Source organism: Narcine bancroftii, chromosome 14 (assembly GCF_036971445.1).
Source record: "Narcine bancroftii isolate sNarBan1 chromosome 14, sNarBan1.hap1, whole genome shotgun sequence".
NCBI lineage: Eukaryota > Metazoa > Chordata > Chondrichthyes > Torpediniformes > Narcinidae > Narcine > Narcine bancroftii.
In genome coordinates, this window is record NC_091482.1 from 37,211,151 (window position 1) to 37,227,628 (window position 16,478).

At 46.5% G+C, this 16,478-nt stretch overlaps 1 protein-coding gene and 1 long non-coding RNA gene across 3 annotated transcripts in view; one reads left to right on the forward strand and one right to left on the reverse strand.

The window, feature by feature from the left end:
* LOC138749271 (uncharacterized) overlaps positions 1–16,478 on the forward strand; it is a 225,172-nt gene that overhangs the window by 182,462 nt on the left and 26,232 nt on the right. For both annotated transcript variants that reach the window (XR_011348529.1, XR_011348528.1), the window contains exon 2: positions 11,802–11,857. This is a non-coding gene — a long non-coding RNA (uncharacterized lncRNA). The remainder of the gene's footprint in view (positions 1–11,801; positions 11,858–16,478) is intronic.
* The window catches only part of LOC138749270 (ras-like protein family member 10B), a 271,551-nt gene that overhangs the window by 171,026 nt on the left and 84,047 nt on the right, over positions 1–16,478 (reverse strand). The gene's annotated exons all lie outside the window — the stretch shown is intronic.

Sequence of the window (16,478 nt, forward strand, 5' to 3'; positions counted from 1 at the left end):
CTTTCAAAGCTTGCAGAGGGATCTGGGCCAACTGGAAAAATGGGCCAAAAAATGGCAGATGGAGTTTAATGCAGACAAATGTGAGGTGATGCATTTCAGAAGGACAGACCAAAGTGGGACGTACACAGTAACTAGTTGGGCACTGAGGAGTGTGGAGGAACAAAGGGATCTGGGTGGTGTCACAAGTGGACACGGTTGTAAAGAAAGGTTTTGGCACCTTGGCCTTCATAAATCAAAGTATTGAGTAAAGGAGTTGAGATGTCATGTTGAGGTTGTAAAAAACATTGGTGAGGCCAAATTTGGAGTATTGTGAGCAGTTCTGGTCACCAAACAATAGGAAGGATATCAGTAAGATTGAAAGAGTGCAGAGAAGATTTACTAGGATGTTGCCGGGTCTTCAGGAGTTGAATTACAGGGAAAGATTAAACAGGTTAGATTTTATTCCTTTGAGTGTGGAAGAATGAGGGGAGATTTGATAGAGGTTAACAAAATTATGAGGGGTACAGACAGAGTAAATGCAAGTAGGTTTTTACACTTAGATTAGGAGAGATAAATACAAGAGGACATGGCTTTAGGGTGAAAGGGGAAATGTTTAGGGGGAATATTAGGGGGCACGCCATTAAGAGAGTGGTGGGAGTGCGGAATGAGCTGTCATCTGATGTGGTAAACGTGGATTCACTCTTGAGTTTTAAGAATAAATTGGGTAGATACATGGATGGGAGAGGTCTGGAAGGTTATGGAATAGGTGCAGATCAGTGGAACTAACAGAATGATGTTTCAGCACAGATTAGAAGGGCTGAATGGCCTGTTTTGTGTTCTATGGTTTTTATATGTTTCCTGCTCCATGATAGCTTGTGACTAGAATTCTGCAGAACTGGAGAAGAAAGGACTGGCCATAATCTTTGGTCTTAAGCAATTTCACCAATACCTATATAGTAGGAAGTTTACTTTAGCGGCAGTGAGAATTCAAAGATGGGGGCGATGGAGCTTGCAGTGTATAATTATGACCTAAAGCATCATCTGGCAGATGAGAACAGCCATGCAGATGCATTATTACGCTTACCTCTGCCTGAGACAGAACAGGCGGAAGGGAACATTAATTGGACGGTGGAAGCCACAGCGATCAACCAGGAACACTTCACCACTTACTTGCCTATTACATTGAAGGCTATCAGCAAAGAGGCTACACTGTCAAAGATTCTATAATTCACCTTGAATGGGTGGCCAGATGCCGACAGTAACCCTAACCCTAACCCTGAATTGAAAGCTTTGCAATGAAACAAAATATCAATTGAAGAGGTTTGCCTGTTGTGGGGAAGAGAGCAATCATCCTCAAGAAACGACAACAGGCCTTGCTAACTGAGCTCCACACCAAACATTCAGGAATGGCCTGGATGAAGGCACTGGCAAGCTCACACATCTGGTGGTCATCGATTGACAGTGACATTGAACAGATCGTGCAGGGATGCCACATCTGCCAAGAAATGTAACTGAAGGCACCCCAGGCCGAAGCCAACCCATGGAAATGGCCATCATAACCATGGCACCAAATTCACATCGATTTCACTGGTCCATACCTGGGAGTAAATGTTCTGATTATTGTTGATGCACATTCCAAATGTGGTCAATGTCAATGGAGAAAACAATTGAGGAACTATGAGGTACCGGCGGCCCAGGAGAAAGATGCCGGTCAAATATTAGACACACAGCTCATAGTGTCAGCTGGCGAGGGAAGTCATCTGCTCCAGAAGTGTTGAAGAGTCGTACTTCAGCAGATCTGAGAAGATCCAAGAGAGAGAGAGTCACCCTCCAGTACATCTAAAAGACTATGTGGAGTCACGTAAAGACTTTATTCAGTACATCTTAAAGACTATGGGTGGTGACTTTAAGATTTTGTATGTTTCCAGTAGTGCATGATTAATGGAAGTTATAGTTACATTCTCGGAAGTGTTCGCCTCGTTAAATTCTACGTAGTGTCAACATTGTTAATTTTAAGTTTATACATAATTTTTTTTGAGGGGAAGAGTGTTATGGGAACATGCATGCGCACATGATGTCAGGTACATAGTAGAGTAGAGTAGAGTAAGCTGCCTTAATGACTCCGCCCAGTAGCACTAACTTCTACTGTGATGAAATTCTTTGAGAGGTTGGATCGCTCCACAGCAGACACACTGGCTCCCCACTCAGCTCTGGATCAGCTCAAAAACAGCAACTCATACACACAGCTGTTCTTCAATGACTGCAGCTCGGCCTTCAACTACAAACTCTAGGCTTCTGTACCCCGCTCTGCAACTGGATCCTTGACTTTCTCATCAGAAGACCAGTCAGTACGAATTGGAAACAATGTCTCCTCCTCACTGATCATCAACACAGACACACCCTAAGGATGCGTGCTTAACCCACTGCTCGACTCATTATACACCCACAACTATGTGGCCAGGCACAATTCTAATGCCATCTACAAGTTTACTGATGACACCACAGTTATCAGCAGAATCAAAAATAGCAATGAGGAAGTGTACAGGAGGGAGATAGATCAGCTCATTGAATGGTGTAAAGGCAACAACCTTGCACTCAACATTAGCAAAACCAAAGAGATGATTGTGGACTTCAGAAGAAAGTCAGGGGAACATGATTCAGTACTCATTGAGGGCTCAGTCATGGAGAGGGTCAAGAACCAAATTCCTGAGTGTCAACATTTCCGAGGATCTTTCCTGGAGTCTTCATGTTGATGCAATCATAAAGAAGTCTCACCAGCGGCTATACTTCGTGAGGTGTCTTAGGTGGTTCAGTATGTCACTGAAGACTCTTGTAAACTTCTACAGATTTACTGTGCAGAGCATTTCAGCTGGTTGCATCAGTGCCTGGTATGGAGGCACCAACTCTCAGGACAAGAATAAACTCCAGAGGGTTGTTAACTCAGCCTGCGACATCACAGGCACCAGACTTCACTCCATCGAGGACATCCATATGAGGCGGTGTCTTAAAAAAGCAGCCTCTATCCTCAAAGATCCCCAGTACCCAGGCCATGCCCTCTCCACTCTTCTACCATCGGGAAAAGGGTACAGGAGCCTGAAGACGAGGACTCAGAGGCACAAGGACAGCCACTGTCATCAGATTCCTGAATGATCAATGAACCAAAGACACTGCCTGACTTCTCGTGCACTATTATTTTTATTTTTTATAGAAATGTAAGATGGTTATAATATGAGTGTTTGCACTGTGATGTTGTCACAACACACCAAATTTCATGACGTTCATGATAATAAATTTTGATTTATTGGTCAAAAGTGATGTGGGAACACACATGTGTGCGTGATGTCAGTTGTGCATTGTGGGGGGGGGGGGGGGGGTGCCTTCAGTTGGGTGCAAACTCCAATGAATAAAGGCACACTTTCTGCTTCTCTTGAATGATATTAATTTCAGTGGGAAAGCACAGGAGAGAATGGCGGAAGAAACCAACTAAATGACTGCTTAACAGGGTAGGGGACCCATACGCTTTGAGCAGTGTCTGTTTCTCCATTTTGACCTGTTTGTAAACTTTTTAAAATGAGCTAGTTTCAAACAGATTCTCTGCTTCAAACAAAGCAGCTGGCCTTCTTGGCCTCTTGCCATCTTCTTACCCAACTCTGCACCACCCCACAGTATCTTATTCTTTCAATGTTCTGCTGAATTCTGCAGCAAAGATTGAGATTTTGTTTGAAATTTTCCCAATAAAATTTGACCTCTGGAGTTGACATTAATCAGAGGGAACAAAGTGTCAGATAGAAAGAAGGCATTCATGTTCTTAGCCTCTTAAGCATGAGCATCTCACAAGAACCAAGTCAAATTTTCAAGCGTTGAACCCTAGTGACAAAATGCGAAGTGTGTTGCCAATTGAATGCCATCTTCCAGAGAGGAACCTAGACTGGAAAGCACTCACTGTGAAGCGACCTTGGTTATCGCTTCGAATGCAGACTTCAGAAAGCTACAGACCAAACTGCCAAAGATCGAGATTTGTCTTTAAGTTCAAACCCAGAACTAAACTCTCCACAAAGTGATTCAACAGCAAAACTGGGACTAGACTGATTAAAAGTGGTTATTCACTTTGGTGCAACAGGTACCAGCCATCACAATAGGTTTAGTTTTACATTCAGTTTGAAGGAGACTTGACTTGTTTGAAATGTTTAAGATCCAGAGGAGTTTGACAAGATGGGTATTGAGAAGATGTTTGCTACTGTGAGAGCATCTGGAACTAGGGATTGCCTATTGGCCATGCTCAGCCATAATATTGTTGAATTGTAGAGCTGGTCTGAGGGGTGAATGGCAGGCTGTGCCAAAGGAAAACACAGGCACAATACTGTTTGGGGCAACACAGCTTTATTCCACTCACATAAATATCCAGTTGGCTGCTAGCCATGTTTACAGTGATCCGGGGGGGGGGGGGGGGGGCGGAGAGAGAGAGAGAGAGAGAGAGAGAGAGTACACAGTTGGGTCCTTGGCTTTATACCATGGGCCATTTGGGCCCACCCGGTAGTCACATGTCATTAGGCTGTCCTCACACATTAAATTCTAGGCCACATGTTGGCCGAGTGATGTACACAGGGTGAATGGCTCACTCTTGCTCCAAATTCACGTGTTGGTGAGCTGCAATGTAAGCCTTACTCTTCAATCTTTCAGCTGTCCCAATCCTAATTCTGGCACAGATATAACCACAATAATTCAGGAATCATATTTTCCCCTTTAACTACAATTTTGCTGTCACCTTCATGTTCAGATTTATGCCTTGTGTTCAAAGTTCAGGTTTACTGTTGCACCATCAATAACGTCAAAAGACTGAAGTTGAATGAACTGATCAGTTTTTATTAGATTTAGAACAAAAGCACATCTATGCTGCTCGTCTGTTCTGCACTGGCCAGCGAGCTGTGGAACATTCTGGAGCCTGTGGGAGGAGCCAGAGACACAGTTGCACAATAGGTGTGCCCAAACAGACAAACATAAACATACAGTGGTTCACCACAAAAATATATGACTTCACAAACAACCCTGAGATTCCTTCAAGGTAGACAGAATTTCTATTACTAGTAACAGTAAACTGTACTCAAAGAAAGAACTGTCAACAAACTGACTGTCAAAATGCAGATGTCGATATAAATATATAGTAATAAATAATGTGCAAAATATATCCTTATCTAAGTCTCTGAATGAGTCTATTGTTGAGGAGTCTGATGGTGGAAGGGTAGAAACTATTCCTGAACCTGGTGACACGAGTCCTGTCAGACCTGTACCTCCTTCCTGATGGCAGCAGTGAGAACAGAGCGTGTCCTGGGTGCTGTGGGTCCTTGATGATTGCTGCTGCTCTCTGACGGCAGCGTTCCTTGCAGATATTCTCAATAGTGGGAGAGCTTTGCCTGTGATATACTGGGCTGATTCCACTACCTTTTGCAGGGTTTTGGCACTCATCCAATTTTATCCACCCTTTTCTCTGTGAGGTTAATACAATAGATTAAATATACCTGTACCTTTACTGTTTCAAATCAAATGATCTCACAGCCCAGTGAAGATGTCCAGATGGAGATAAGGTGGTCTTCATTAAACAATTTGTAAGTTACAATATAAAAGTTTCCTAATTGCTTTATAATTGTTGAGTGAGACTGATAGGTTAAAATAAGATGGGTCAAGAGGAACAAATCTTAATAATGCCATATAGCAACCCAATGGGATATAATTAGTTCAACTTCAAGTTCATTTATTTATCAGCTACCATTTATTTATTTATTTATTATGTTGATATTTGATTATTTTTGTTGTATATTTAGTTATTTAATACTTAATACAATTTATGAATATACTTTATAGTATAATTATATGTGTTAATATTAAATTATAAAAAATTAAAATTATAAATATTAAAATAATATTTGTACCTCTTGATTTAAATACTAGGGATTCAAAATTAGTTTGCATCTTTAATTGAGTGTCTGAGGTTGATAAGGTCCTTCATTCCATATGGGGGAGAATATACCACTGTAAACGTAGTGACTCTGGGATTGGGGCCAGCTCCCAAGGTTGGAGGTTGGGGTAGAAAGGGCCAGTAGTCAAACTCCAATCTGGTCCAGGAGGCGAAGTGATGTGGGTTGCGGTGGTGAATGACCTTTGTTGGGAGATCACAATATTGAGCTGTGGGTTGAAAGGGGCTGGGGATTGGTAGGGCAAAGGGTCGGCTTAAGCAGGGTAAGTAAATTAAACATTAAAATCAAAGGATTGACTTCCCAGTATTGGTCAAAAGTGTCCCTGTGGCTGGTGCTGGTCAAACAATGCTATGAAAGAGCAGAACAAATACGAACAGGAGCCAGAATGCCCAATAGGACCAATGCCAAAAATTTTGGAAAGACCAAGTAGGTCAGACCGTGTCTGTGGAATGAGAAATGTTTCATGTGAAAGACCCATCATCGTCGGCGTTATTGGTAGTGACACAGTACTTTTCTCAATGTTGTTCCTATTGATATGCATCAGATGACAGGACTGATGACGCAGAACTCCTTAACAACATCTGTTCTTTCAACCTGGATGTGTGATTGAATCTCCAGAGCAGGACCTGAATCAGCATCTCTGATACCAAACAAGGACAGACTTGGACAAACATGTTCACACATTAAATTCCCAGCAACTGGTAGTTCTTTCTCCCTCTTCCTTTGTTCCCATTGTCTCTCCTTCACACTTCCTCCCACTCTCCTCTGTCCATCCCTCCACTCTTTCCCTTTTCCTTGATAGTGTCTCTGCTTTCCCTTTCTCTTTCTCTCCATTCTGCCCATTCTTTCTGTTGGGTGCTACCAGTTGCCCATATAATTACAGAGACAAAGACTGAGGGGAAAGATAGGCTTTATTATACAGGAGACTGCTGGCCCAGATCAAGGCTAGGGAAAATGAGGAGAGGGAGAGGGGGCTCGACTATTGCCTGGGTCACATAGGAGGAGACCAGGGAGGAGTCAAGGAGAGGATGTCACCAGGAGGGCGGGCCAGCCTGTACATACAACCATATCATTACATTCACCCCTTCTTTTTAAATAGAACCCACCGGGAACAAACAGAGAACCAGGGTTAGTCAACAACAAACAACAACAAACAAAAAAATGGAAAAGTGGACGCTCCCTCCAACTAGAGATTTAGTTGCATGAATGACATTCTCCTTCTGCCAGACCGCCGAAGGACTGGCATGTCCATTCAGTGCTCCTCCAGAGGGGAGGCCGTTGGGGTAGAATCCAATGCAGGAACCATCGGGGTCAGGGTGTTGGCAGGAGACTCCCAGGGTGAAGGGGGGTCTGCTGCCTCATGGGGGGTAGATTTCTGGACATCCATTGGTGAGGCAGGCGGCTCAGACTCCAAGGTCAAGCTCTGGTGCAGCACGATTGGATCCGCGGTGTGGTTGGGTGGCCGCCAAGTCATTTTCGGGGTCTTCGGCCCTCGCCAGGTCTTGTATCAGCACAGTGCCCTCACGGCCATCAGGGTACTTCACAAACACATATTGGGGGTTGGCATGTATGAGGTGCACTGCTTCAACCAGTGGGTCCATCTTAGGGCCCCTGACATGCTTCCATAGCAGGACCGGCCCTGGGGTTGCCAACCAGAGAGGGATGGATGAACCATTCGCCAATCTCCTAGGGAAAGCATGATGATGTCAGAGTAGTGGTGCATAGCAGCGACTGGATAGCGTGGAGGGTTTCGGGCAAAACGTCCTGCCAGCGGGACCCTGGCATGTTCTTAGACCTGAAGGCCAAGAGCACTGCCTTCCAGACAGTAGTATTCTCCCTTTCCACCTGGCCATTACCCTTGGGGTTATAGCTGATGGTCCTGCTGATGGCTACGCCTCTGGCCAGGAAGTACTGTCGCAGATCCTCACTCATGAACTAGGACCCCCGGTTGCTATGAATACAGTCGGGGTACCCAAACAGGGTGAAGATGCTGCGAAATTCCTTAATAATGGTCGTCAAGGTCATATCCGGGCAGGGAATAGCAAAGGGGAACCTGGAGAATTCGTCCACCACCGTCAGGAAGTAAGCGTTCCTATTGGTGGTTGGGAGGGGGCCCTTGAAATCGACACTGAGTCATTCGAAGGGGTGTGTGATGAAGTGTGCTTTTTCTGGTTGGTAGAACTGTGGCTTACACTCAGAGCAGATCTGGCAGCATATGGTTGTTGACCGGACTTCCTCAACAGAGTACGGGAGGTTCTGAATCCTAACGAAATGGAATAGCCTCGTGACTCTGGCGTGGCACAGATTATCGTACAGTGTTTTTTGCACTACCAATAAGTGGTACTTCTGCCTCTCCTGCATTAAAAAGAATCTCAGGATTATATATGTTTTCTTTGGCTTGGCTTCGCGGACGAAGATTTATGGAGGGGGTAAAAAAAGTCCACGTCAGCTGCAGGCTCGTTTGTGGCTGACCAGTCCGATGCGGGACAGGCAGACACGATTGCAGCGGTTGCAAGGGAAAATTGGTTGGTTGGGGTTGGGTGTTCGGTTTTTCCTCCTTTGCCTTTTGTCAGTGAGGTGGGCTCTGCGGTCTTCTTCAAAGGAGGCTGCTGCCCGCCAAACTGTGAAGCGCCAAGATGCACGGTTTGAGGCGTTATCAGCCCACTGGCGGTGGTCAATGTGGCAGGCACCAAGAGATTTCTTTAGGCAGTCCTTGTACCTTTTCTTTGGTGCACCTCTGTCACGGTGGCCAGTGGAGAGCTCGCCATATAATACGATCTTGGGAAGGCGATGGTCCTCCATTCTGGAGACGTGACCCATCCAGCGCAGCTGGATCTTCAGCAGCGTGGACTCGATGCTGTCGACCTCTGCCATCTCGAGTACCTCGACGTTAGGGGTGTGAGCGCTCCAATGGATGTTGAGGATGGAGCGGAGACAACGCTGGTGGAAGCGTTCTAGGAGCCGTAGGTGGTGCCGGTAGAGGACCCATGATTCGGAGCCGAACAGGAGTGTGGGTATGACAACGGCTCTGTATACGCTTATCTTTGTGAGGTATTTCAGTTGGTTGTTTTTCCAGACTCTTTTGTGTAGTCTTCCAAAGGCGCTATTTGCCTTGGCGAGTCTGTTGTCTATCTCATTGTCGATCCTTGCATCTGATGAAATGGTGCAGCCGAGATAGGTAAACTGGTTGACCGTTTTGAGTTTTGTGTGCCCGATGGAGATGTGGGGGGGCTGGTAGTCATGGTGGGGAGCTGGCTGATGGAGGACCTCAGTTTTCTTCAGGCTGACTTCCAGGCCAAACATTTTGGCAGTTTCCGCAAAGCAGGATGTCAAGCGCTGAAGAGCTGGCTCTGAATGGGCAACTAAAGCGGCATCATCTGCAAAGAGTAGTTCACGGACAAGTTTCTCTTGTGTCTTGGTGTGAGCTTGCAGGCGCCTCAGATTGAAGAGACTGCCATCCGTGCGGTACCGGATGTAAACAGCGTCTTCATTGTTGGGGTCTTTCATGGCTTGGTTCAGCATCATGCTGAAGAAGATTGAAAAGAGGGTTGGTGCGAGAACACAGCCTTGCTTCACGCCATTGTTAATGGAGAAGGGTTCAGAGAGCTCATTGCTGTATCTGACCCGACCTTGTTGGTTTTCGTGCAGTTGGATAATCATGTTGAGGAACTTTGGGGGACATCCGATGCGCTCTAGTATTTGCCAAAGCCCTTTCCTGCTCACGGTGTCGAAGGCTTTGGTGAGGTCAACAAAGGTGATGTAGAGTCCTTTGTTTTGTTCTCTGCACTTTTCTTGGAGCTGTCTGAGGGCAAAGACCATGTCAGTGGTTCCTCTGTTTGCGCGAAAGCCGCACTGTGATTCTGGGAGAATATTCTCGGCGACACTAGGTATTATTCTGTTTAGTAGAATCCTAGCGAAGATTTTGCCTGCAATGGAGAGCAACGTGATTCCCCTGTAGTTTGAGCAGTCTGATTTCTCGCCTTTGTTTTTGTACAGGGTGATGATGGTGGCATCACGAAGATCCTGAGGCAGTTTACCTTGGTCCCAACAAAGCTTGAAAAACTCATGCAGTTTGGCATGCAGAGTTTTGCCGCCAGCCTTCCAGACTTCTGGGGGGATTCCATCCATACCTGCTGCTTTGCCACTTTTCAGTTGTTCGATTGCCTTATATGTCTCATCCAGGGTGGGAACCTCATCCAGCTCTAGCCTTAGGGGCTGTTGAGGGAGCTGGAGCAGGGCGGAATCTTGGACTGAGCGGTTGGTACTGAAAAGAGATTGGAAGTGTTCTGACCATCGGTTGAGGATGGAGATCTTGTCGCTGAGGAGGACTATATATGTACTCTGACAATAAATCTCAAATCTAATCTGAATTTAGGACTGGAAATCAAAATAATTTTCAAATACAGCAGAAGTTGAGAAGTAGTGTGCTGACATACATGAAGGTATTAATAAATACACAGAATAACCGAGGAGGCAGTCAATGAACAATATACAGGGGAGCTGGTACAATTTGATCAGGATAATACATTGGTTGTTGTAGCAGACACACCCTACGGGAGTGAATTCAACACTGGTTTATTGTGCTGGCAGCTCTGCTTATAAAGGACTCAGAAGCCCATCTCTGACATCATCATGCCCCCCGACTGGTGGCATTACGATCCACTTCCTGGGATTGGTCGTTTAGTGCTACCCAGGGAGTGGCCAATCAGTAAGCCCCTCTCATCCTGGGTATGGCCGTTTCCCTAGCTCCACCCGATTGGCTGCTGTTGGCCAGCCCATCGGAGCGTGATGCTGAGTCGAGCGCCAACTTCGAAGTGCGTAGCCGTCTTGGTTAGCTGTGTAGGCCGCGAGCTCCCGGTGTCGGGTCACTGTTTCAGGTGTGGTGCATGTGGCGGCTGCTACACGACCCCCCCCCCCTATCCAGAATTCGTGCTCGGCGAGGCCTTGGGCTTGGGAGGACTGCCCCTTCGGTGTGGGGATGGGTCAGGGATCGGATAGTCAGAGTCAAGGAATTCCAGCTTGAGCCGGTCCAGGGTGAAAGTCTCGTTTCTTCTCTCAATATCCATAAGACACGTTGACCCGTTGTGTCATATAACTTAGTAAGGTCTCTGTAGTGGGGTCTGTGTGGCCCGTGTCTGACAAAAACATATTTACAAGTCTCATGTTCTTTAGGTTTGAATATCATCTGTGAGCCGTGCTGTTTTGGCTATGTCGGGGTGAGGGTCCTGCAGGCAGGACAAGGCGGCCTCAGGGAAATCATCCCCAGTGTCTTTGGTGGTCAAGAATTCACCCGGAATCACTAATGGTGCACTGTACACCATTCTGGCTGCAGAAACCTTTAGGTCCTCTGTAGGACCTGCCTGGATTCCCAGGAGTACACACGGCAGCTCGTTCCCCCCAGTTAGGGCCATTGATTCTGGCCCTGAGAGCTGCTTTAAGGTATCGATGGAATCACTCCATCAAACCATTGGCCTGAGGATGGTAAGCCATGGCATGGTGGAGCTGAGTACCCAGGGCGTTATCCAGATTAGCCCAGAGGCCGGTGGTAAATTGGGAGCCTATGTCTGAAGTTATATCCTCTGGAAACCCAAATCTAACCACCTAGTTGTGCAGGAGGACCCTGGCGCGAGATCTCTGGCAAAGGGATGGCTTCCGGCCATCTGGTTGACCTGTCGGTACCAGTGTCCATGCACCTCCAGATATTGGTAGGGGTCCACCAGATCCATGTGGATGTGGCTGAAACAGCATCAGGCTAGTAGAAATGACTGTAGGGGAGCTTTAATGTGGGTATGGATTTTCAAGGTCTGGCTCTGTGTACAATTCCTGACCCACTGTCTGATATCTTTGCAGATGCGATGCCAGACGAATCAACTAGAAACCATTTTGACGGTCATTTTGATAGTAGGGTATGTATGTCCTTGAAAATGTACCTCCTCCACGTGGTGGGAATGATAGGGCGAGGCTTACCCTTAGATATGTCACGCAGGATGGTCTGCTCCCCAGGGCCAAGCTGTATGTCCTCCAACTGGAGGCTAGTAATCGCAGTGTGATACTTGTCGATGTCCTTGTCCACTGCCTGAGCTTCAGCCAGAGCCTGATAGTCACTGCTAGATGCTGAGGTGTGAACCGCCTGCGGTGGAACATGACAAGGCATTGGCCACCACACTGGATTTTCCCAGATAATACTGAATGTCAGTAGAAAATTCTGAAATATATGAAATATGCCTCTGTTGCCTGGCTGACCACAGGCCAGAAACCTTAGTGAAGGTGAAGGTGAAGGGCTTGTAGACGGTAAAAATTTGAAACTTCCTGCCCTCAAGGAAGAATCTAAAATGTTTGATTGCCAGGTACAATGCCAGGAGTTCTCTATCAAAAGCACTATATTTCAGTTCAGGCACCCGCAAATGTCCACTGAAAAATGCAAGGGGTTTCCAGTGTCCACTCACCCACTGTTCCAAGACTTCCCCACTGCTGTGTCAGCTGCATCCACTGTGAGAGCGGTATCAGGAGGGCAGCATTAGTCAGAGGGTCTTTTGTTACCTGGAAAGCATCGGATGCCTCTTGGTTCCACAAAATCGTCTTCTTTGTACCAGTCATAGGGGAGAATAGTTTCATGGTGCGAGCCGCTCCTGGCAGGAATCTGCAGTAAAAATTCACCTTACCGGTGAACTCTTGTAGTCCCCTTACTCTTGTAGGTTTGAGGAAGGCCCAAATAGCCTCTACCTTGTCGGGCAGTGGTTTGGGCCCGTGGCAGTTGATCCTGTGACCTAAAAAGTAAATTAAGTCTTTGCTGAACTGACATTTTGCTGGATTAATTGTTAGGCCAAACTCACTCAACCTGTGGCACAACTGTCTGATGTGAGCGGTGTATTCAGCATGGTCACATCTTGCAATCAGAATGTCATCAAGGTAGATGAACACAAACTTCAAATCCCTAACCACAGCATCCATAAGCCTTTGAAAAGTCTGTGCAGCATTTTTTAGGCTGAAGGGCATTCTGAGGAATTCGAACAGCCCAAATGGTGTAATAATGGCAGTCTTTGCGATATCCTCAGGGTGGACGGGGTTCTGATGATAGCCATGGATCAAGTTGATTTTGGAAAATATCCGTGCCCCCTGCAGGTTGCTGAAAAAGACTTGAATATGGGGTATGGGGTATCTATCCGGCATGATGGCTTCATTTTGCTAGCGGTAGTCCCTAATCCCTGATGCCTTAGGGACCATGTAGAAGGGTACTGTTGGAGCAGTGGACAATGCCGTTCCTCCATTTAAAAAAATTCCTCCTTGGCAAGGGTGGGTTTATCTGGCAGAAGATATCATGCTCTGGTGTGGTGGGGGACCTTTAGTGAGAATGTGATGCCTTACCTCGTGTTCAGGCTCAGTGGAGTTAGAACCTTGCCAAACTTGTTGCTTGGACTTGCCACCAAGTGTAGGTGGAGAGCGGTCAGTTTGGTGCCTTCCAGTGCAAGGCTCTGAAATGTCTTTGCATGCACTAGCTGGAGGCTCTTGACATTGACTAGGAGGGAGTAGGCCCTCAGGAAATCAGCCATGAGGAGAGGCTGGTGGACATCTGCTAAAATAAATTGCCAAGCGAAGCAGTGGTTGCCAAAATGGCGGTGGATAGTACGGGTCCCATAAGTCCGTATTGAAGAGTTATTGGCAGCCTGTAACCCTGCCTTCCAGTGGCATGCGTCGGAGGTAGAGTGGGGAGGATGCTGAGCTTGGCCCTGGTGTTGACAATGAAGCATCGGCCTGACACTGTATCCCAGATGTGGAGAAGGCTATCGTGTAGGCCAGCCGCCTCAGCCATTAACGATGGCCAGCATTAGCGTTTCCCAGGAACCCGCTGAGTGATTGGAATCGATGGGCATCAGCACCCCATTGCTGATGGTAGAAGCAATATGGATCACTGGGGTTTGCATGCTTGGAGGAAGACTTGTTGGTTAGTCTGTCGAGTGGCTTCCTGGTAGGCCGATGTTGACGAGAAGATGCCACATGGTCTAACGAAACACAGGCATCCCTTTTTGCCAACCAGAGCAGGTCGTCTATGGCGGCTGCTTTTTTGGGGTCAGCAAAGTCCTCTTCGGTTATGAGCAGCCTGATGTCCTTGGGTAACCGCTCCAGGAAAATTTGCTCGAATAGAGCACAAGGGATATGGCCATCATTCAAGGCAAACATGTCGCTCATGAGAGTGGATGGGCCCTGTCCCCCAAACCGTCCATGTGTAGCAGATGGGCAACGTGTTTGCACCGTGAAATCCCGAAAACTCCTTAATGGCCTAATACTTCCCTTGTTCCAGAGGTTTCTGGAGGAAGTCGATAATATGTGCTGCCGAGTCCTGCTCGAGTGTGCCAACCACATTGTAGAAGTGGGTGTCATCGGCAGTGATGTTCCATACGGCAAACTGCGCCTCAACTTGCTGGAACAACACCCATGGCTGTGATATCCAGAAGCTGGGCAGCTTCAACAAAACCATGTTGTTTGCAGGCTAATTGCTCAATCTTCAGGTCCACGATGCTGGTTGGACCAGTCAGGGGTCAGATTAGTCATTTTGTGCTACCTGGGGAGAGGCCAATCAGTGGGACACTCTCATCCCCGGGTGTGGTTGTTTCCCTCGCTCCACCGAATTGGCTGCCGCTGGCCACCCCATCAGAGTGGGCTGCTGCAGCCACCTGCTGCTGAGTCGAACACCGACTTTGAACCATGTAGCCCGTCATGGCTGGCTCTATAGGAGGCGGCCTCCCAGTGTCAGGACGCTGGTTCGGGCGTGGTGCATTCAGCGCTCCGCTACATTATATATTTTTTGGAAAGTAAGTCTTGGTTGAGTGCAACAGCAAATAGGTCCAGGGATATAGATTGTTCATTGAGAACAAAAATGCAAACAATAATTTGGGTTCAATTCGAGAGGATCAGAAAATTAGGATTTTAAATTTAATGAAGAATTTTTACTCAGAGAGAGGTGGGTGCCTGGAATGCATTGCCTGGGGTGATGGTGAAGACTGGTACAATCAGTACAATTAAAACACAGGTAGGCCCCTGAATGTAATAAAAATGAGGATTATGGGTGGGGGAAGGGAAGGATAAGATAGATGTGTAAAACATTTACATAAGCAGGTAAACATTATGGGCTGAAGGGCCTGTACTAGTCAATGTTCTAACCTTGACTGTGGAAAAGAAATTACTGCATGCTTTAGAAAAGATGTATCAGCTCGAGGGAAAGGCCATAAAAAAAGATTTAAAAGAGAAATGGAAAAGTTAGAGTTATAATGAATCAATAACAAATAATAGGCTGGGCTCATTTTGTCCACCATATAACCATATAACCACTTACAGCACAGAACAGGCCAGTTCGGCCCTACTAGTCCATGCTGTAGCAAAGCCCCACCCTCCTAGTCCCACTGACCAGCACCCGGTCCATACCCCTCTAGTCCCCTCCTATCCATGTAACGATCCAGTCTTTCCTTAAATGTAACCAATGATCCCGCCTCGACCACGTCTGCCGGAAGCTCATTCCACATCCCCACCACCCTCTGCATAAAGAAATTTCCCCTCATGTTCCCCTTATAATTTTCCCCCTTCAATCTTAAACCATGTCCTCTAGTTTGAATCTCCCCCTTTCTTAATTGAAAAAGCCTATCCACATTTACTCTGTCTGTCCCTTTTAAAATCTTAAACACCTCTATCAAGTCCCCTCTCAATCTTCTACGCTCCAGAGAAAAAAGCCCCAGTCTGCACAACCTTTCCCTGTATCTCAGACCCTGAAATCCTGTCAACATTCTCGTGAACCTTCTCTGCACTCTCTCTATTTTGTTTATATCTTTCCTATAATCAAAGATGCCGAAAGCTTGCCTTCTTCATTTATATAACACAGGAATGCATGGTAAAAGCCAGCATCTCATCGCTTCAGGTGAAACAGCACACTTTACTGTACTGCTGTGCCCTGTTTGCTTCATTGCTGTGCCCTGACCGTCTGTTCCATCAGCTCCCTTTTATTTCTCTAAGTTCAACGGCATTCACCTCTCCTTTGATCTAACTTGGTGCCATGCACTAGTACAACAATAACATTTCAGGCATGTGATATTGCTGCACTGTGTCAGAGCAGGTGGAGACACTGCCTTATAGTTCCAGTGACCCGTTCAATCCACATGGAGTTTGCACGTTCTCCAGTTGACTGTGTGAGATTCCTCTGACTGCTCAAACAATATGCAGATTGTTGGGATAATTATTCGCAGCAAATCATCCCAATATGTGTGCGATGGCCACGATCCAGGAGAATGTTTGGAAATGTGGGGACAATAACAGCAGGACCATAAATGAGCAGCTGATGGTTGCTGCAGATGATGGGATAAAGGGCATGTATCCATGCTGTAAGACACTTTGATTCAAATCTATTAATTCTTCAGTGTCTCTTCTGGGTCCAGTGCTATAAGTTCTGTTTCTAACAAAACATCCCAATACCCAGTCAGACATCAGGGCACACCCAACACTAACCGAGTAGATATCAGGGTGGCCTAACACTAACCAGTA